This window comes from Geotrypetes seraphini, chromosome 4 (genome assembly GCF_902459505.1).
Source record: "Geotrypetes seraphini chromosome 4, aGeoSer1.1, whole genome shotgun sequence".
Lineage (NCBI taxonomy): Eukaryota > Metazoa > Chordata > Amphibia > Gymnophiona > Dermophiidae > Geotrypetes > Geotrypetes seraphini.
This window is the reverse complement of record NC_047087.1, coordinates 207,446,555-207,469,837: the sequence shown is the minus strand read 5'-3', so window position 1 is coordinate 207,469,837 and position 23,283 is coordinate 207,446,555. Positions and strand designations below refer to the sequence as shown.

At 41.9% G+C, this 23,283-nt stretch overlaps 1 protein-coding gene across 5 annotated transcripts in view; it reads left to right on the top strand.

Moving 5' to 3' along the window:
- The window catches only part of GRID1 (glutamate ionotropic receptor delta type subunit 1), a 1,864,061-nt gene that overhangs the window by 637,733 nt on the left and 1,203,045 nt on the right, over positions 1–23,283 (top strand). Inside the window, exon 1 of one of the 5 annotated variants that reach the window (XM_033941938.1) lies at positions 18,994–19,084. The exons of the other annotated variants lie outside the window; for them this stretch is intronic. The gene's annotated coding sequence lies outside the window, so the exon portion shown is untranslated. Of the gene's footprint in view, positions 1–18,993; positions 19,085–23,283 lie in introns of those variants that run through there. 5 annotated transcript variants of the gene reach the window in all.

The following is a 23,283-nucleotide window of genomic DNA, read 5'->3' as shown; positions in this document are numbered from 1 at the left end:
CGGATTTAGATGAAAAGAGGCCCTAGGCCAGTGATGGCTAACCTTTTTGAGCCCGAGTGCCCAAACTGCCGCACAAAACCAAAGAATTTCCTCAAAGTGCCAGCACATCAATTAAATCTTAATAACAAGATTTTAGTATCTAAAAACTCTTTATAAAGTTGCCTGAACTATGTAACATCATTTTTAAAGGTTGGAATCTTTGTATTGTCAGAGAATCAATTTGATTCACAATCCTTTGGTTTTCATTTCAATTTATTGGCAATTTATAATGTTTTAATGATTTCATTCATGGGCCGAATACACACATACTTTTCTCTGTCGCTGCACTCTTTGACCAAAAGATTTGTAAGCCTGCAACCACGTCAAGGTAGACTCTTTCAGCAGCTCCCCTCCCTCCCCCTTACCTTTGTGGCCAAGTCAAAATGATCTACCAACAATAAAATTTTAAAAACACAAAGCACGCTGTACACAGAGAAAATGTTAATTATCATTTATATTCCGCGGGTTTTCAAAGAGGTCAAGGCAGATGAATTTATGCAATGTCACCTCAGTAACAACTATACAAAAATAGACAAATATTCCCCCTCCCTTTTTACTAAACTGCGATAGCGGTTTTTAGCGCAGGGACCTGCGCTGAATGCCCCACGCTGCTCTTGAAGTTCATAGGCTCCCTGCGCTAAAAAACGCTATTGCGGTTTAGTAAAAGGAGGCCATAGTGCAAAATATAGACAGCATATATAAATTCTCAAAACGGACACATTTTGATCACTAAATTAAAAATAAAATCATTTTCCTACCTTTGGTAATTTCATCAGTCTCTGGTTGCACTTTATTCTTCTGACTGTGCATCCAATATTTCTTCCCTTTTTTCAGCCTCCTGTATGCTTTCTCTCCTCCAGACCTCATTCCCTCCCCAAACTTTTTCTTTGTTTCACCCTGCCCCCTTCTTTCTTTTTCTCTCTCTCCATACCCCCTTTCATTCTGTATGTCTGTCTTTCTCTCTCTCTCCGTGCCCCATTTTTCTTTGTTTCACCCAGCCCTCTTTCTTTTTTTTTTTTTTTGGCTCCCTGTCCCCCCCTTTCTTTCTTTCTCCTTGCCCTCCCCTGTGCCACCACCATTGGGAAAATGCTGCCACCGCCACTGGGGAATAGGCTGCCACTGCCGCTATCGGGAACAGGCCGGCGCCGAGTTCGCCCTGCTTCTCTTCCCCACGGGGCCGACCAACTCTCGCCACTCGACGTCAATTCTAACATCGGAGAGGACGTTCTGGGCCAGCCAGGCAACGATTGGCTGGCCCAGAACGTCCTCTCCGACATCAGAATTGACGCGGGTGGCGAGAGTTGATCGGCCCCACAGGGAAAAGCAGGGAGAACTTGGCACCGGCCTGTTCCCAATGGCGGCGGTGGCACTCAAGTGGCTAAAGAGACGCAGTTTGCCAGCCTAGGGAGAACACTGGAGGGTGGCCAGCTGTGCACCCCCTTGGGGCGTAAAACCGGGGCAGACCGCCCCCACCCCCACCTTGGTATGCCACTGTCTGTACCTCACTCCCTCCCTATGACCAAAAATTCTCCTTTCTTCTATTCCCCGTGTACACAACCATCTCTTTCCCTCCCTTCCTCTCTCCCAAGTCCTTGCCTTCTGTGTCCAAAAACACATTCCCTCCCCCACCTCAGCATCTCTTTCCCTCCCTTCCTCTCTCCCAAGTCCATGCCTTCTGTGTCCAAAAACACATTCCCTCCCCCACCTCAGCATCTCTTTCCCTCCCTTCCTCTCTCCCAAGTCCATGCCTTGTGTCCAAAAACCTATTCCCTCCCCCACCTCAGCATCTCTTTCCCTCCCTTCCTCTCTCCCAAGTTCATGCCTTGTGTCCAAAAACCCATTCCCTCCCCCACCTCAGCATCTATTTCCCTCCCTTCCTCTCTCCCAAGTCCATGCCTTCTGTGTCCAAAAACCCATTCCCTCCCCCACCTCAGCATCTCTTTCCCTCCCTTCCTCTCTCCCAAGTTCATGCCTTATATCCAAAAACCCATTCCCTCCCCACCTCAGCATCTCTTTCCCTCCTTTCCTCTCTCCCAAGTCATGCCTTTCTGTGTGCAAAAACCCATTCCATCCCCCACCTCAGCATCTCTTTCCCTCCTTTCCTCTCTCCCAAGTTCATGCCTTTCTGTGTCCAAAAACCCATTCCATCCCCCACCTCAGCATCTCTTTCCCTCCCTTCCTCTCTCCCAAGTTCATGCCTTCTGTGTCCAAAAACCCATTCCCTCCCCCACCTCAGCATCTCTTTCCCTCCCTTCCTCTCTCCCAAGTTCATGCCTTCTGTGTGCAAAAACCCATTCCCTCCCCCACCTCAGCATCTCTTTCCCTCCCTTTCCTCTCTCCCAAGTTCATGCTTTCTGTGTCCAAAAACCCATTCCCTCCCCCACCTCAGCATCTCTTTCCCTCCCTTCCTTTCTCCCAAGTTCATGCCTTGTGTCCAAAACACACTCCCTCCCCCTTTTATGTTCCCCGTTTGTCTCCCAGCCCATTTTAGCAACTTTCTCAGCAAAATGTAGCTCGAGCCGCGTAGGCTTGTCTTCTATTTCCTGCCTGTCCCGCCGCGCACACATAGCCGATCGGAAATCTTCCCCGACTTCAGCGCTGACGTCGGAGGGCAGGCTTTGCTTAAGCCCTCCCTCCGACGTCAGCGCTGACGTCGGGGAAGATTTCCGATCGGCTGTGTGAGCGGCAGGGCAGTCGGAGTAGAAGACGAGCCTCGCGGCTCGAGTTATATTTAACCCCGTGGGTCCCCCATCGTCCCCGTTCAGCTCTCTCTCCTGTGCACCCCCTGGTAGTACTGCCCTGATGGCGGCCCTGCGCGTGCCAGCTGCAAGGCCTTCGCGTGCCACAGTTGGCACGCGTGCCATAGATTCGCCATCGCTGCCCTAGGCTATTCCACTTATGAAGCCCTTTCACCTCCAATTTTTAAATTTGTAAATTACATGAGAGATAATAAAATACATCATTACTGTGATATATATCATTATGTTAAATGAAACATGTTGTTATTGGTACTAACCTTTATAAAAAATGTGACACGGATAATAAATAAAAAAAAGTCGAGAACACTTATTTGGACATTTATTCTCAGCACCATATATAGTACTTGTAACAATAACTAATCAAACATAACACACAACATTGCCCCTTCCTATGTCCATAGTGCCCCCAGTGCGTCCTTCCTCACCTCAACCCCCCCTCCGATGCCCGCCTGCCTCCCATCCCCCTTCCATTGAACACCCCCCATGCCATCCTACCTGCCTGCCTTCCATTAAACCCCCCCACCCCCCTCCGATGCCAGCCTGTCTGCCTCCCATCCCCCTTCCACTGAAACCCCCCCACCCCACGCCTCACCCCTGATGCCAGACTGGGCCGCCCTGTCCTGACGGATCCACGTTTTGCCTCTCTCCCCGCGGGGTGGGGCTTTGTTTCCGGACTGACGTCTTTCCCTCCCCGATCCTCCTCCCAGGGCGAGAAAAAGAAAGGGAGAAGCCGAGTTGGCGCCCCGTTGTGGCCGGAACCAGTTCCGATCCCGAAGCGTAGAATTTCTCCTTATTTTCAGTTCAGTGTTTTAGTGTTCACTGTTTTTAGAATAGTGTAATTTTAATTTTGCTAACAATTTGAATGTAGGCCCCTCTTGATCTTAAGGCCCTAGGCTGAAGCCTAGTTAGCCTATAGGAAAATCCGGCCCTGGGTAATCCTAATTATATTCATCCACATGGCTACAAAAGGAAGCAAATCTCACCAGAGTAATACCTGACAAGTAAACAGGTTTCTTAAAACACATTTTCTCTCAAGAAAAACATTGTAGAAGTCTGATGACTTTTTATGCAGTGAGACTCCAGAGGTACTGAGGAGGGCAGTTAAAGCTTCAGGTTTGTGCAAAGAACACATGATTGAGCTGCTTCACCAGCCTATGCACTCCAAGGAAAGACAGGGCTACAACTTGTGGTAGGTTCGGCAGAGTTGGAGAGAAGGTGACATTGTGGGAAGATACAGAAAAGGAGTGGAGCTGGTGTCCCAGTGGTAGATTGAAGAAGGAGACCATTTTACCAGGTGCATTAAATACAAGAACATAAGGCCAACAAACAGGTTGTGGGTGATACAAATGGAGTCACGTAATAACCATATGACTTTATTCCTCTTAATTAATGAAATTATATCAGTATGACAGAAGATTGTGACAGGCCCAAGCTACGTTCCTTGCATTGCAACGTCTTAAAAGATATTACAGGAAATCAGCATGATGCTTCTTGACAAAGCAGGAAACCAGTCTGTCTTAATTTTCCTTTCCAGCAGTATTATTCCATTATACCAAGTATGTAGAAATACAGACATAATGCTGCAAAGAACTCAACAGTTCTTTTGAAATTAGATTACACTGAGAGCTTTTGTGAGGAAGCAGGCTTGGTTAAAACATTTCTAGCATTAATATATAATCCCTCTGAAGGAAAATTTTGTTTAGATCTTTTGTTTGTCTTGTTTTGTTGCAGTTTCTTGTTAAACTAGGTTACCTGCTTTTTTTTTACCAGCACATACACTCAAAATATGGTTATGCTAATGAAGGAAAAGAATTATTAATGTGCTTTAGCACATTAGTATGTGTGATTCCATTGAATTTTCATTAATAAATTCACTCACTTTTGTGAAATTCTTAAAAACATAAGGTGCCTTTTACTAAGTTGCACTAGTAAGTGGATTTAGCATGTCCTTACATGGGCTTTACTTATACACTAGGCCCATTTCTAGTGCGGTTGTCATAAAGAACTTTGTCTATTTTGCTTTATTTCTGGCCATACACTATTATTTGTATTAGCACACGACCATTAAAAAAAATTGACATGGGAGCACTTATTGCCTCCTATTAGGGAGCACAAAGGGGAAAATTCTGTATAGGATGCTGGTCTCGGCAGTCGCCTAAGAAGCGGCTGAGAATGGCTGACTGGTGTGTTATACAGGTCTATACAGAATTGTGTCTGACCTAACGGAGCTATATTTCAGAGGATTGCATATATGCGTTCCATTTTTATCAGAGGATTGGTGAAGAAAAAAATGTAGAAAAATTTTCAGACTCCTGAGGCAGACCCAGTTGGGGCTGAAACACAATCCTGTCGAGTCTTGTGATACAATAAAGGTGATTGGACGCCAGATTCTCCTTCACTGTTTGATCTTTCTTTCTCTTCATATTAAGCCACGCCCATGCCTATCCCGTTAGGCGCTGTTTTTTCCATGGGCATCTATGAAATTGTAGACACCTATTTTGTGAATTTTGCACAACCTTTGGACATCTAACTTACAATTATTGCTTGTTAAAATTGTTAATTGAGCTTTTTATTCAATTTATTTGGATGTTATTTATTTGGCATTGTGGATGCCTAACTTTAGGCGTCCTTTACAGAATTTTCACCTTAGATCCTGGCCATATGGCTCAACTTTGTGAGACCTTCCTGGTCTTTCAAAGATTTGCCCCCTTGAGCAAATTGTAAATCCCTACAGTCTTTAAGCAACCCATTAAAGAAGCAGAAGTCCTGACTGAATAGTATGAGACACATTCATTTGAAATCAGGGCCACATCTAGATCAGCTACCTCCCATGTACCCACTGATGTTATACTGTGTAATGAAAGTCAGTGGATGATACTCATTTTGATTAGTCTTAAAAACACAAATAACTATCAGATCATCCAATTCTCAATACAGGGATTAAACATTTAACTTTGTTTAAGGAATGTGGAGGAAAAAGCCTCAGAATTTTATTTGAGTACTACTTTATTTTCCATATATTCTGTCACTGGCATAAAAAACCCTCCTCTGATTTGATGTTGTTATACAGTCAAAATACAGTTCCAATATATCACGTTTAATAAAGCTTCCCAAAAATAGGTCAAGAACTTATCTGTTTAATCACAGTCTGGTTCATCAATGGGAACTCCAACATGGTCAATGGTTATCAACAGGAACTCAATATAAGCCCAAAAACGTATTTAATATGTCACAGTTCAGTCCACCGTTCTGTGTTTCATGGATTTCTTCTCACTTCCTCAAAGTATATAAGGAGCATTCAGAGTAAATCTCCGCTACTGTTCTATTCCCTAGATTGAACTTATAATTAACTTGTTTTTCTCCCTGTTTTGCTCAAATAAGTCAAGAAAAATTACAATTGATGGTGTAGATTGTGGGACATTAATTTGTTACCTGGGCCATAGAGAGGCCAGGTCAGGCAAGTTTGCTATTTTGAACGTGGTTTTGGATTTGGATTTAGCTCATACCTTTAGGATAGTTACATTCAAGTAAAGTAGGTATCTCCCTGTCCCAGAAAGGCTTGGATTGCAAGTTTGTACCTAAGGCAATCAAGGATTTAGTGAACTGCCACTAGCTTCCCTGGTTCTCATCCTGCTATTCTAACTATTAGGGAGTATTAGAATGCAAGGACTTGGCATGAGAGATGTGTTGGGACCAGCTGTTCTTCTTCATCTGTAAGATGCTGCGGGATCTAGAGAATATTCAGGAAGACATAAGATTTCCTTGTCACGTTGAGAAAGCTGCAGCCTTATTTATTCCAAATGACTAAATTGTGTACTAGTGTTTATTGACTTTATATCATGTTTTTGGTATTGTGAAGGATGAAGGCAAGCCTAGATGATTATGACTTCCCATGGTATAGCAAGGTTCTTGAGAGTGTGATAGAGGAGAAAAGTTGCGGAATTTTGATGAATTTAGAGTAGGCAATGCATAAATTCAGGAAGGTCAGCTATTAAGGGCTCCTTTTACGAAGGTGCTCTAGCATTTTTAGCGCACTTACACGATTAGCGTGCGCTAGCCAAAAAATACTGCCTGCTTAAAAGGAAGCAGTAGCAGCTAGCGTGCGTGCTAAAACCGCTAGCGTACCTTTGTAAAAGGAGCCCTAAATTATTCTAGAGCAGTGGTATCAAACTCAAACCCTTTGCAGGACCACATTTTGGATATGTAGGTACTTGGAGGGCCGCAAAAAAATAGTTAATGTCTTATTAGAGAAATTACAATTTTGCATGAGGTAAAACTCTTTATAGTTTATAAATCTTTCCTTTTGGCTAAGTCTTAATAATAATAATATAATTTATAGCTAAAGAGACATATGATCAAGAAACTGTTTTATTTTACTTTTGTGATTATGATAAACATACCGAGGGCCTCAAAATAGTACCTGGCGGGCCGCATGTGGCCCCCGGGCCACAAGTTTGAGACCACTGTTCTAGAGGTTGAACTTAGAAATAAAAATTGCTTTACGCTATCTGTAAGTGCTGCTTAACATTATCAACTATTTTATGCTGAGTCACTGCTGTGTCACACTTGCAAATAGATGTTTGTACCATAGTTTGTCATTTCATATTCAAACAGATTTTAATTTGGGAAATTATTTGAACCACATAAATGGTTGAATTACTGGAATATTCAACCTGTTGTATTCTTTCTCTTGCTGTTAGAAAAAAAGATTGGCTAATTTGGAAGGTGTTGAGTTCTGGCACATGGAGATTTATTTCCATGGCCATATGCATGCATATCTCCAAAATTCAATCAAAATGGAAGCCAAAGCTATGATTGAATAAGAAGCGCAGAGTGGTTGTCATTGGAGATTCGCTACTAAGGGGCACCGAGGGACCAATCTGCAGACCGGACTTGCAATCAAGAGAGGTTTGCTGTTTACCAGGGGCCAGGATCCGGGATGTAACCGCTTGCCTGGATAGACTCATCAAACCTCAGGACCACTTCCCCATGATCCTTATCCACGTCGGAACAAACGACACCGCCAGGAGCACCTAGGATAGCATACCGGCAGACTTCAGAGCCCTGGGTGAGAAGCTGAGGAGGATGGATGCACAGGTGGTCTTCTCCTCGATCCTCCCTGTAAGGGGCAAGGGCAGAGCCAGGGAGGATCGCATCCAGAGGCTGCGAGATTGGTGCAAGGAGATGAACTTCGGGTTCCTGCAACATGGAGAGACACTACTAGGACTACAGGGACCAGATGGGCTACACCTGACCAGAAGAGGGAAGAACGTCCTTGGACACCGACTGGCCCGCCTACTTCACAAGGCTTTAAACTAGATATGTTGGGGGAGGGTACAAGCACAAACACAAACAACCTATCTGACAAGCTATGTCATCAATATTTCTCTGAGACTGGGGTAAGCAAACACCGCAATTCTGGGCCTGGGACTGTGATGAATAAACACATTTCTAAGTATGGGATGAGTACACACATTTCCAAGTCTAAGGTAGGTCCACACTGTAATTCTGGGACTAGGGAGGGTACACACAGTGCAAGCTGTACTAAAAGAATTAAAGTAGCTCAAACAGTTATTCCCCCACAGAGTACAAACACTTTCGAACCTAGGGTAGGTACACTTTGCAATACTGGGTCTAGGGAAGGTACACAAACTACAAGTAGTACTGAAAAGGTCCACGCAGCTCAAGCAGGAATAGCCCCAGCCCCCAGGGAGGCATAGCAAACATGCTACATGGAGGGCTATGTACGTCAACGCCCATAGTTTAGGCAACAAGATCCTGGAACTTGAGACTGAAATGAGAAACGCTGACCTGGATGTGGTGGCGATATCTGAGACCTGGCTCACCGACTCCCACGGGTGGGACGTGGTGATACCAGGATACAACCTCCTTCGCCAAGATAGGGAGGGCAGAATGGGAGGTGGTGTAGCATTATACACTAAGGATGATATTATAGTCACCAGAATCACAGATATCGGGTACACAGGGGAATCCCTCTGGGTAAATTTGGCCAGGGGGAATGACAAATGCCTGTATCTTGGCATAGTTTACAGACCCCCAAGGCAACAGGTGACATAGATATAGAACTAATCAGTGACATAGAGAATATCACCTTGCTTGGGGATACAGTGTTGTTAGGAGACTTCAACATGCCTGATGTGGATTGGAACACACTTTCCTCTGCATCCAGCAGCAGCAGGAGACTTTTGAACTCTATGAAGGGAGCTAAACTGAGGCAACTGGTATTGGAGCCAACGAGGGAACAGGCAATACTAGACCTATTGCTTACCAATGGTGAAAGTGTCACTGAGGTCTCAGTGGGCGACAAGTTGGCCTCCAGCGACCACAATATGATATGGTTCAAGCTCAGGAAGGGTTTCGCCAAAACTAACACATTGACCAGGGTCCTTAGCTTCAAGAACACCAACTTTGAGGGTATGGGGGATTTCATCCATCAAGCACTACAAAACCAAGCAGGAACAGATAACGTAGAGGAACTGTGGTCGACTCTGAAAGCTACCATTCAGGAGGCGACCAATCGCTATATAAAATCAGTGAGTAAATGGCGTAGGAACAATAAGCCACAATGGTTCTCTGCGGAGATCTCGGACCTCATAAAAGAAAAGAAAAATGCGTTCATCTCCTACAAACATACAGGATCTCAGGACTCTAGAGAAGTCTATTTGACTAGGGCAAGAGCCGTCAAAACAGCAGTTAGAGAGGCCAAAATCCGAATGGAGGAAACTTTAGCAAAGAACATCAAGAAGGGCGATAAATCCTTCTTCAGGTACATTAGTGACAGAAACCGCAGCACAAGCGGGATAGTACGCCTTAAGAAACCAGACGGGACCTATGTAGAAGCAGACTCGGAAAAAGCTGAACTGTTAAACAAATACTTCTGCTCGGTCTTCACCCACGAGGCGCCAGGTTCCGGCCCTCAACTACAAAAAAAGGATGGCTCAGTAGACCCGTTTAGTAACTTCAAGTTCACAACAAGCAGTGTATACTGTGAGTTGTCAAAACTCAAGGTTAACAAAGCAATGGGGCCAGACAACCTACACCCCAGGGTACTCAGGGAGTTAAGGGACGTCCTGGCGGAACCACTATCTGCGCTCTTCAATCTCTCCCTTAGTACAGGTAGAGTCCCGTTGGGCTGGAAAACGGCTAACGTCATTCCACTCCACAAAAAAGGTTGCAAGACAGAGGCTGAGAACTACAGACCAGTGAGTCTCACATCAATAGTGAGCAAACTAATGGAAACTCTAATCAAACACCAATTAGACATGATCCTGGATGAGGAGAATCTGCGGGATCCCCGTCAGCATGGATTTACCAAAGGAAAATCCTGCCAATCCAACTTGATCAGCTTCTTTGACTGGGTGACGGGGAAGCTCGATGTTGGAGAGTCCTTGGACATTGTATACTTGGACTTCAGCAAAGCATTTGATAGTGTCCCTCACCGCAGGTTATTGTGCAAAATGAGTTCTATGGGATTAGGTGACACTTTGACTAAATGGGTTGGGGACTGGCTTGGTGGTAGACTTCAGAGGGTGGTGGTGAACGGCACCCCCTCCATAACGACAGCAGTGATCAGCGGAGTGCCGCAGGGCTCGGTCTTGGGCCCGATCCTTTTCAATATCTTTATAAGAGACTTGGCTGAGGAGCTTCGCGGAAAAATAACGTTATTCGCCGATGACACCAAACTGTGTAATATAACAAGCAAGAGCACAACGGACAATATGAAACACGACCTACCTCCTATTGGAGCAATGGTCTAGGACCTGGCAACTGAGCTTCAATGCCAAGAAATGCAAAGTCATGCACCTTGGCAGTCAAAACCCATGCGAGACTTACACCCTAAATGGCGAGATCCTAGCAAGGACTGTTGCAGAACGGGACTTGGGGGTAATCATCAGTGAAGACATGAAGACTGCCAATCAAGTGTAGCGGGCTTCATCTAAGGCTAGGCAGATCATAGGATGCATACGTAGGAGTTTCGTCAGCCGCAAGCCTGAGGTCATTATGCCATTGTATAGATCTATGGTGAGGCCTCATCTGGAATACTGCGTACAATTCTGGAGGCCTCATTACTGCAAGGATGTACTGAGGCTTGAGTCAGTCCAGCGAATGGCCACCCGGATGGTCTCGGGACTCAAGGATCTCCCGTACGAGGAACGGCTGGATAAATTGCGGCTATACTCACTCGAGGAACGCAGAGAGAGAGGAGACATGATCGAGACGTTCAAATACCTCACGGGCCGTATCGAGGTAGAAGAAGATATCTTCTTTTTCAAAGGTCCGACGACGACAAGAGGACATCCATGGAAAATCAGGGGCGGGAAATTGCACGGCGACACCAGGAAATACTTTTTCACCGAAAGAGTGGTTGATCGCTGGAATAGACTTCCACTTCAGGTGATTGAGGCAAGCAGCGTGCCTGATTTTAAGAAGAAATGGGATCGTCACGTGGGATCTCTGCATAGAGATAAATAGGGGAGGGTCATTGGGGTGGGCAGACTAGATGGGCCGCGGCCCTTATCTGCCGTCTTTTTCTATGTTTCTATGTTTCTATGAATAAAGATTTTATTCTTGCTGAAATTCTTACTTTTATGAGATATTGTCACATTTTGATTGACTAAAGCTTTGTTTGACCTTTGAAGGTAAAATAGGCCATTAGCTGTTGATCTCATTAATTAATAATTTCCTAGTATATCTCAACGGTCCTCATTCATTTTTAAGCTAGGGCCACTTTTGATTCTAATGATATCTTTCCATTCAGGGCCTCAACACTGCCGATCAGCATGTGCCAATTACATCTATCCTCACCAGCCCACTTTCAAACTTTACTGGGGAAAGGGGGGGTATCCTGAAGGTTGTGAGCATTTCCAAATTCATTCTGTTTTGTCTATTGAGAAATGCCTAGTCCTTCAAACATGTAGTTCTTCTCCCCCATCCACTTTCCCCTTTCTGTCATGAGCCTGTCCGCATACCCCTTCCCATGCTTTGTGTTCCCTTGACACCTATCGCTTGATTCTTCCTTCTTTTAAACTGGCTTTCCATGATTCTATTTGAAATTCTGCCTTATATTATCTTTTCTCATTTCTTTGGAACAACCTGCCACCTTCCAACAGAGCGGAGTTATCTTTTTTTCCCCCCAATTTAAAGCACTGTTGAAGGCACACTTTTTTCATTTGGCATTCGGCACTGAGTTGGCTGCCAATGGGTATTCTGCCGTTTCATATGTTATTTTGACCACTGTCTTGTGGTGTCTGTTTCCTCCTTCAGATGAATGATTGTCTTCTGTCCTATCTGAATACATAGTTGTTCAATGTTTATTAAATTTTATTTGTAAATCATTTTGACTATGATTTGTAATTGAAGTATATTAAGTTTTTAACAAACATAAAAAAATAATAAAACAGTGGGAAGCCACCCCAAAGGTTTCTGGGGGATGCAATTGACCCTCAAGCCTTACATTGAAGAATACTGGTATATACTGTATAATACAAATTAAAAAAAGGAGGAGTATAGCTTAACTGATGCTAGGATAAAGAGACAATATCCAAAAGACACAATATTTTGTTTGTCTAGTGTTACAATTTTGTAAAAGGGGGGTATCTTGTTGATCACTTTATATTTGCAGACAGAAAGTGCATTTCTCATCATTTTAGACTATTCACATTTCCTACTATAAAGGCTGTATTTATAAGCAAATTTTTTCATAGAATTGTATCCTATCAGGTCGGTACTTGGGATAAGAATTTTAGTAATTTGATAGCAAGTTCCAGTTCCTATCAAGCTTTTACAAAATTGTTAGACTTATCTAGTTGACAATTTTTTTTTTTTTAATTTAAACTTTTTATTGATTTTTATACAACATATAAAAAGTGCAACACTTTCACATTAAATAATCAATAAACAGCACTTATATGCTTGCTTAACCATGAATCAATTTACCCACTCCTCCCTCCCCCCTCCCTCCTGTCCTGGCTGTGTGTTGAAAGCAATAAAAATAAATTGAATCTGGTCAGTAATTAACTAATCCTTAAGGTATTTGACAAATGAGTCCAATGGACCCCAAATTTCTTGGACCTTCGGTTTGCTCCGCTAACATTCTTTCATACCGGTAGTATAAACAGAGGGCTCCTTTTACTAAGCTGCGATAGCGGTTTTAGCGCGTGCTGAATTGCTGCGAGCACTAGACCCTAATGCCAGCATTGAACTGGCATTAGTTCTAGCCACATAGCGCGGGTTTAGCGTGCGCTAAAAACGCTATTGCAGCTTAGTAAAAGGAGCCCAGAGTGTTTCCCACCAAAATGTAAAATCTAGACAATCCCAATTTTTCCAATTTCTCGTGATTAGTTGTATGGCCACTCCAGTCATTATAAGAAGCCTATCTTTATTATCATCAATTGGGATTTTAGGTCTCAACGCTGTCCCAAATAGAATCACATCATAAGATAATGGAATTTTTTTTTTTTTTTAATGGGATTATATTTCACTGTGTATGTACGGTATTTTTCTCTTTTGTTAACTGCACTGAACTGAGAGGTGTTGTGATATACGGTATATGCCTAAGTTCCAAATCTCTTTGTTTGTTTCATTCAATAGGCCATGAAACTCTAGGCCATGGAAAATGAATCAATTCAGTTTTAGCCAACATCCATACTTTTATTGATATAATGCAGTCTGATAGATAATAATAATAATAACAGTTTATATACCACAGGACTGTGACGTTCTATGTGGTTTACAATGATTAAAAATGCTACAAATTGAGTAGAACTTACAAAGTTAAAAGCTAGTGATTGACAGCTCTAAAGATCAGTTATTGTGGAATAAGATTGTACAAATCAGCTACCTAAGTACTTCAGGAACAGATATGTTTTTAGGTGTTTCCTAAATTCCCCATAAGTAGTAAGCATAAGCAATTGTTCCAGATCTTTACCCCATAATGCTGCCTGATGTGAGAAAAGGTGTTGATAATGTCTTTTAGGGCTCCTTTTACTAAGCTGCAATAGTGTTTTTAGCGCACTCAAGATTTTAGCGCCCGCTAAACCCGCGCTACGCGGCTAGAACTAATGTCAGCTCAATTGCTGGCGTTAAGGTCTAGCGCTCGCGGCAATTCAGCACACGCTAAAACCGCTATTGCAGCTTAGTAAAATGAGCCCTTAAATTTACATCCTCTAACCGGTGGAGAAACAAAATTCAAGTCTGAGCTTCTCTTATGTCTATTGGTTGAGAAAGAGAAGAGGTCAGTTATATATTTAGGGACTAAACCAAATTACATTACATTACATTAGAGATTTCTATTCCGCCATTACCTTGCGGTTCAAGGCGGCTTACAAAAGATTTATAAACGGGGGTAACAATGGAAGAACAGTTGATTTACTAGATTGGTAAAGAGTACCTTGAAGCAAAAAATTGGTAAATAGTACCTTGAAGCAAAAACATCCAAACTTAAACTTTACACGTGCCTCCATCGGCAACCAATGCAGAAGTCTGTAGGAAGGTGTTACATGATCGAACTTCTTCAACCCCAAAATCAGCCTGACTGCCGCATTTTGCACCAGTTGTAATTGTTGCATATTCTTCTGGGAAATTGTCAGATAGGCGATATTTCACTAAGTAAGTTTGACTCAGTATAAGGGATTGTGCCAAAATTCTAAATGATGAAACATCAAAATATGCTGTAATGGACCGAAGCTTCCAGAGAGTAAAAAAACCCTTTCTAACCAAAGAGTCCACCTGGCATCATCAAAAAGGGTATCACAACCAGGACGAAGGAAGTCATCATGCCGCTGTATCGCGCAATGGTGCGCCCGCACCTGGAGTACTGTGTTCAATACTGGTCGCCGTACCTCAAGAAGGACATGGCGGTACTCGAGGGAGTGCAGAGGAGGGCGACTAAACTGATAAAAGGTATGGAAAATTTATCATACGCTGACAGGTTAAGAACGCTAGGGCTGTTCTCCCTGGAGAAGAGGAGACTTAGAGGGGACATGATAGAAATCTTCAAAATCCTAAAGGGCATAGAGAAAATGAATAAGGACAGATTCTTCAAACTATGGGGAGCCACAAGCACTAGGGGTCACTCGGAGAAATTGAAAGGGGACAGGTTTAGAACAAATGCTAGGAAATTATTTTTTACCCAGAGGGTGGTGGACACATGGAATAAGCTTCCGGAGGAGGTGATAAACCAGAACTCTGTACAGGGGTTCAAGGAAGGTTTGGATAGGTTCCTGGAGGATAAGGGGATAGAGGGGTACAGATAGAACTTGATATAGGTATAGAAGTGGTCAGAAACCACTTCACAGGTCGCGGACCTGATGGGCCACCATGGGAGCGGACCGCTGGGCGGGATGGACCTCTGGTCTGACCCAGTGGAGGCAACTTCTTATGTTCTTATGGTCTTTCATGGTTAGGCCCTGGTCCAAGATTGCATAGGATAACTAATTTTATTGATGCACCGTAATGTTTTAGTATCTAGCGGGTGTGACGAAGCTACAAAAAATTTTGGTTTTTCTGAATTAAGCTTCAGTCTAAATTCAGTCATCCATTGTTCCATCAAAATTTAGTACTTCTGTTGCCTTAGGAGTAACTTCAGAGAAAGAGGTAGCGAATAGGATAATGATCGTAAAGTCATCTGTATAACTAAATAATTTTATCCCAAGCTGGGTCAATTGCGCACCTAATGATGACATGTAAACATTGAAAAGCAGTGGGGATAATGGTGACCCCTGCGGAACGCCAGATGGATTACTCCAGATATGAGAGAGATTGTAATTAAAATGTACTTGATAGGTGCGGGACATAAGGAAACCTCAAAACCAGTCTAACACCTCTCCTCTGATACCACTTGCATCTAAGCATTGTAACAATTTCCCATGGTCCTCTAAGTCAAAAGCAGAACTCATATCAAATTGCATAATCAGGGCATTAAGGCCCCTACTAAACAAGAAATGTAAATTATCCAAGATGGCCGCAATTACTGTCTCAGTGCTAAACAAAGGTCTAAAACCAGATTGAGTTTCATGTAAAAGAGAGAACTGATCAAGATATTCCATCAATTGGGTATGTACCAATCCTTCCATGATTTTTACAAAAAATGGAATGGATGCTACTGGTCTATAGTTAGTTACTAATGCTGATGATTCTTTATGATTTTTTGGAATTGGTATTATTATAATGTGACCATTATTAGTAAGGAATTTTCCATTTTTTAAATTATCGGTCAAATAATTCAGCAAAGTTAGTTTAAAATCTAATGGAGCTGCTTTCATAATTTCTGGGGGACAGGAGTCCAAAACGCAGTATGATTTAGTGTACTTGTTATATAATTTGATATAATTATTCAATTCTAAATCTTGAAAGGAACTCCAAATCATATCCGCTGGTATTTCATTTCCTTGTATGTTAACTATTTGATGTTCATATATGTCATTTGTCGAACAGTTATTTCTTAAGTTTTTAATTTTTGAATCAAAACGCTGTGCTAAATCATTTGCTGAAGGTAGCTTAATATTATGCATGAATTGAGTGTAGCGTGTGGTGTCAAATAAATTCATAACCAAGTTGAACAGTTCTTTTGTATTGATTCCTTTCGAGCTAGTATTGGATGAGTCAATTTTGGATGAGTAAAATGCTTTACGTTTTTCTTTTATCAATTGTTTGTAGATTTTTATGTTGGATCTCCAGTTGTTCCGGTCTGATAATTTTCCTGTTTTTTTCCAGATCCTTTCCAATCATCTTACTAATTGTTTCATTTTTAAAAGTTCAGTGTCAAACCATTTATTATATTTATTTGAGCAGCTTTTACTATTTCATTTTTGGGGCAATTTTATCTAAAATGGATGTGCTAGTTTTCATCCAGTGATCCCAAAAATCAACCCTTTCTCCTATCTCCGCTCGTAATTCATATTGTGACCAATATTCCTCTGGATTGATATGATCCCTTGTGAGATGTTCTCTTTTTTATCCTTGGATGTGTTTTAGATTTTAAATGAGTCCAGATTAAATTAAAATAATAAGTAAAATGATCAGACCAGATATCGTGATGCCAAGTACCATCAGATAGAGAGATGGAAGGATCTAAAATCTCCTTTGTGGACATAGCTACCACATTTAAATGATGGCCTTTTTCATGTGTTTGTGTGGGTATAGGGAGATTATAATTAAGCAAAGATAGAAAGTTTTTAAAATCTTTCGCATCTGGATTGTCCTCTTCATCTAAATGTAAGTTTATGTCTCCTACAATAATATTATATGTAGGACAAATTCGCAAAAGTCCTCTCTGGGTTTTGTCCAACTTTTCGGTGGGACATAAAATAATATGCAAAAAAGGGATTCTTCTAGTTCCTTATTGCTAATTTTACAGGCTAAGATTATTGAAGACCATGGCCTAATCATCACCATAAAATATGGTTGAGTGCCATCTGTGTACACTACGGACGCTATTTTAGAAGGTTTGTTCATGTTTTGGACATCTGAAACTGGCATTTAAGCATCTATATTGCATGAATGTCTGAATTCCTATTTTATAAAACTGGGATATAGATGTCTAAAACTGTTCTACATCTGTATGGGAAGGGGGTCCTTAAGTGCATGGTCTGGATTTTTTTTTTTTAAGGTGGTATTAAGGATGGGCCAGAATATGGAGATCCAACTCTGAGTTCAGAAAAAGAAGGGACATCTATATCCAAAATGTTGGACACCTCTATTTAGAATCATAACCTGGTTCTTCTAGGTTACAGAATGGTTTTCTGACTGAGCAGTTCTCTACTACAGCAAGTAAAATAAGTCACAGTGTTTTTTTGTTTTTTTTTCTGTTCCTTGAGGGCTCAAAGAGTAAAATCACACAAAGAGCTGCAGTAAGAATTCAAGCAGCTGCTCTAACCATTGGGCTACTCCTTACATTTATGTCTACAAGGCCATTTTGTGATATGAATGTACTTATGCTGTGGTGATCATGCCCCTGTTCATAATTTGGACATTTCAGTTTGTAAAATAGATGTTCATGATGGATATGGCAATACTTGGATGTCCATTTCTCATGTATTTTAGAACAGGCTGTTATGTTGGCAGATCTTGTTCTAAAATACATGAGAAATGGATGTCTCTATGTGATATATTAAGATATATTAACTTGTACGTCCTTTCTAAAATCTGCCTTCACATAGCAGATTACATTACATTACATTAGAGATTTCTATTCCGCCATTACTTTGCGGTTCAAGGTGGTATATCAAAAGTATGGATCAGTTTCCCCAATGGTTACTGATAAATGTTAAAAAGAATTTTGAAAATGCAGAATACCTTTGAATATCTCTCCCATAATTCCCTGTCACCACCTATTTAGATAGGAAGAAAACTAATACAAAGCAGAGGACAAAATTAAATCAAGTAATGTTTAAATTATAAGACCTCAAATTACCCAAGGCATTACTAATTTTCGTGCCCTTACTGGGGTGATAATTTCATCATCGGTCTTTGGTAAAGTGACTTGTGCTATGCAAAATTGTTTAAATATCGATTTTCAATAAACATAAATATGAAGTGCTTTTAGTGCATAAGGTGCTTGGAAAAAGAGTAGCACTTAACTTTTGTGTCCGACGGTTGCCCAACCGTTTCACATTTTGTCTCGTCGGGGACTATGCTTCCATAAATTGTCGCACCTCAATTTTTTTGGAGAATATTGAAAAAAACACTATGATCTGCACCCGCACAGCAAGGGCACGAAAATTAGTAATGCCTTGGGTAATTTGAGGTCTTATAATTTAAACATTACTTGATTTAATGGGTGAAATGACTTGCCCAAGATCACAAGAAGCTGTAGTGGGATTTGAACCCTGGCTTCCCTGGTTCTCAGCCCACTGTTTACTATTAATATCTCAAGAGATTTATGTAAGCATTTGCATTAGTAACATGATTAAAAGAAATAATTCAGTATCTATAAAAACAATTTGTGGCAATTCATTTCTGTTTTGTCTAAATTTGCATGTGATTTATATCTTATCATGTTAAAGAGATTTGTTTTGCGTTACTGGCAATGCAGATATTTAACATGCTATCTCATTAATTCACTTTATGAAATAGATTTTTAAATGACTAATTCTCCATGAATTGATTTTTACTGAGATTTATCTCCTTGGAGAGTCCTTGATTAACCTTTCACAACCTTGATTTTTCCACTTAGATCTGCCAAGACTGAGTTTATAGCACTCTCTTAATAAGCAGAAAATCTTGCAGTTCATGACATCTTGGAAAGATTTTACCATATGCTCTAGGTATGCTATAAATCAGAAACTAAAGAATAAAGGACTTTAGCACCTGTATTTTTGGTCTCTCTTGTACTATGCCCTGTTCTGTTTTAAAGTTTAGGAGATGCTAGGGAAGTTAAAAGGGAAACTGAAAACGGAGTGCCAAATTATTCATCTGGCTGTGTTTCCTGAACATCCTGGAATGCCACTGTATTTCTAAGATGCCCTGGGCCAAAACAGTCAGTGGAAAAAGTTGAGTGCCTAAGCCACTGCTTAAATTGTATTCTTATATTAGTTTGGTTTCAATAGCACTGTTGAATATTTATAAGCACTTGTGTTCAGCAGGGAATGTGGGTGCTTCTATACAGATGTTAAACTTGCCATTGCCTTCCTCACTTTTCTGCATATCAAATCATACAAAATTTATTCATATAAGGCTCTTTAAAAAAAAAAAAAAAAAGTGCCACATGCTGTTGATCATTTCTGGACACATTTTGGAAATTTTTGTTAAGTTTTAGACTTGTTAATTTCATTTCATTCTTCGATACTTGCAGGATTTTAATAAACTTGGACACTTTGACACGCTTAAACGATATGGGGCTCATAATTTTAAAAAAGTCTAAAAAGTGGCCTTAATGGATACTTGGACGATCAAAAAGCCTGATCGTCCAAATACCCATAACCAAATCTGGTTTTAGATGTATCTAAAACCAGCTTACGCCTTTCCCCTGACTCTAAATGCATAGAGCGAAAAGAGGCATTTTTAGAGGAGGAGAAAGGGCAGGAGGTGGGCCGACCTAGACCTAGGCGTACAGCAGGTATAACCAAAACTTTAGGCAGGTTGCTTAGTCGGCACTTATACGTTTTGACTTAGATCAAGTCAAAACAGGTATAAGTGCCGAAAAAGGGCCGGCAACTTACCAACCCCCCACCCCCCACCACAACCATCGCAGCAGTAGAGATGGCTCATCTCCCCTGCCACAATGCGATCACCCCTCTACCCGAACTGCCACGACCTGCGGCAGGAAAGATGCCCAATGCCATCTGCCGCGTTTTGTGGCAGTTCGGATAGAGGGGTGATCACATCCCAGCAAGGGAGATATCCAATCTCTCCTGCCATGATGCATCGCCCCCCCACAGACACACACAACGAACCGGGCCGGAGTGAGCCCAAGCCCTCCTGCCCCGTCGAGCTGTGACACCCCCCCTTCCCCCCCCCCCCGCAATTATGATGGGGCCATGAGGGAGCCCAAGCCCTCCTGGCCTGATGACCCCCACCCCACTGACTACGATATGGGCAGGAGGGAGCCCAAGCCCTCCTGCCCCGTCGAGCTGCAACCCCCCCCTGTCAACATTGGGGCAGGAATGAGCCCAAGCCCTCCTTCCTGGCGAGCCACAACCCCCCCTTCAACATCGGGGCAGGAGGGAGCCCAAGCCCTCCTGCCCTGCCGAGCCGTAACCCCCCCATGATTACGATCGGGTCAGGAGGGAGCCCAAGCCCTCATGGCTCAGCGACCCACACCTCGCCGACTACGATCTGGGCAGGAGGGAGCCCAAGCCCTCCTGCCCAGGCGACCCCCCCCTTACCCCCCACCCCAGTAAGATCCAGGCAGGAGTGATCCCAAGCCCTCGGCGCACCCCCCTCCCATGATCGCACCCCTGAACCTCTGATCGGCCTCCCACCCACCGACCCTGTGACCCCCTGCCGACCCCCCTCCCCCTACCTGTAAACACGGATGGATGGACAGGTCCCAAGCCCGTCCGTCCGGTAGGCCTGCCATCCGTTGAATGGCGGGCCTTAGGACCTGATTGGCCCAGGTGCCTCAAACCCCGCCCACAGGTGGGGCCTGAGGCACCTGGGCCAACCGGAATCGGAAATGCAGTATGATTTCCTGGTAGATGGTGTGTTTCCTGTTTGTCAGCTGATCCTAGCTTGTGCCGAACCCTGGGTCCCTGCTCGAGTCTTGCTTAGTTTACTGGTGAAGTTATGAATTTGGTGAGCCTTGCAAACACAGCTCCTGAAGATGCCAGGTGGCAAAACATAGTCATGTTGAGCTGAATGCTATATGAATTGAAGAACAGGACCATCATGAGGACAGAGAGGCCTACCGATTGTGTTTAAGAAGCTGTGATTTTCATGTGCTAGACCAGGGGTAGGGAACTCCGGTCCTCGAGAGCCGTATTCCAGTCAGGTTTTCAGGATTTCTACAATGAATATGCATGAGATCTATTTGCATGCACTGCTTTCAATGCATTTTCATTGGGGAAATCCTGAAAACCCAACTGGAATACGGCTCTCGAGGACCGGAGTTCCCTATCCCTGTGCTAGACTGTTGTACAACTCTGACTAGATCAGTGGTTCCCAAACCTGTCCTGGGGGACCCCCAGCCAGTCAGGTTTTCAAGATATCCCTAATGAATATGCATGAGAGAGATTTGCATACCTGTCACTTCCATTATATGCAAATCTCTCTCATGCATATTCATTAGGGATATCTTGAAAACCTGACTGGCTGGGGATCCCCCAGGACAGGTTTGGGAACCACTGGACTAGATGATCATGGACTAATGAACTCATGAACTAACTAAGATCCAGTTTTGGATAAAAGTAATCACAATGACTGTAGTATGTGTGTGAAAGTTAAGGAAGTGAATGTGAGTGAAGGGGTTTAGGTTCACTGACCAAATTATTCTGATATTTATTAATAAATTAAGTATTGGTAAATTGTAAAAGTACTGTAATGAAATGAACTGTGGGAGATAAGATTAAAATTAAATTGATTCAGATACTACTTGTTTGTATTAAATATTTAATAGCTGGTTTTAAGAATTTGAGTTAATGAATATGCATGAGACATATTTGCATGCCTGTCTCCATTATATGCAAATCTCTTGCATGCATATTCATTAGGATATCCTGAAACCCCGACTGACTGCTTTAAGTTATGTGCATAATTATAGAATAAGGGCAACCATGCCTAACATTAGGCACAAATGCCATCTGAAGGTCAGAAAACTTCATAGAGTAGGATCACTCTTAATTATATCCACACACACAAGTATATCCAACTATAGCAACTTAAATGCTCTTTTTACGGACTTCTCAGATGTGACCATTGTCAGTAAAAATTCTTTCAGACAAACCTGGTCAAATATCACTTCCTCATACGTCCAAAAAACATAAATCTAATCTTAAAACTTTTCTCTTCAAAGATGCTTATGAGATTTATGATTGATAATAAAAACTAAAAAAGCAAAGAACCCAACTTCCCTGATGTTTTCTCCTGTACCTTCTCCTTTTATTTTTAATATTGTATCCCTACCCTTTCTCCCTTTGTTTCAATTTTTTGTCTTAACAGTTGCTATTAGTTTGTTTGTCCATCCCCCTGACTTTTAATTAATTTTTAACACTGTAAAGATGTAAACCGCTTTGATATGTAAAGTAGTATATCAAGACATAATAACTTGAAACTTAAAACTTGAATTGTGAGTTATCTTAGTTATGTATACTTTGTGCTTTAAACTGAAATATTCAAAATAGCAAAACATATCTTATTTTCCAACATAGCTATGTTTTGAATGTTGTGTCAGGGCAAACAGACTCCTGAAAAAAAAAGAAAAGAAAAAACACCATCTTAACATACGTGCAAGACACTAAGCATGCTCCTACAATAAGGAAGTGAATATTTTAAAATATATATATTTCCTATCACTTGATTAAACTCACAGAAATACCCATTACTGGCATGTTTTGCTATTTTTGAATATTTCAGTTTAAAGCACAAGAATTATAAAACTAATTTTGATAAACTAAATGTACATGAACTAACAATACATTTTGGACATATGAGGAAGTGATATTTGATCAAGTTTGACTGTATGAACTTTTACTGACAATGGTCACATCTGAGAAGTCCGTAAAAAGAGTATTTAAGTTGGTATAGTAGGATATACTTATGTGTGTGGTTAACTTTAGGCACAGGTGTTTGCATCATGGTTTTCTTGGTACAAATGGCCACACCTAAAGCTAGGCACGGTTCCCGGGCACAAGCACTATTCTATAAATTGTATCTAACTTTAAGCACAACTTATAGAACTGCAATTTTTTAATGCCATTTTTTTAGGTGCTATAACATAATTTCATCCTAACTGCTGGTAAATGATCCCCCTTAGAGAAAGAAGAAAAGTTGATGTGACTTGATTTTGTTAACATTTTCTTTGAGAATA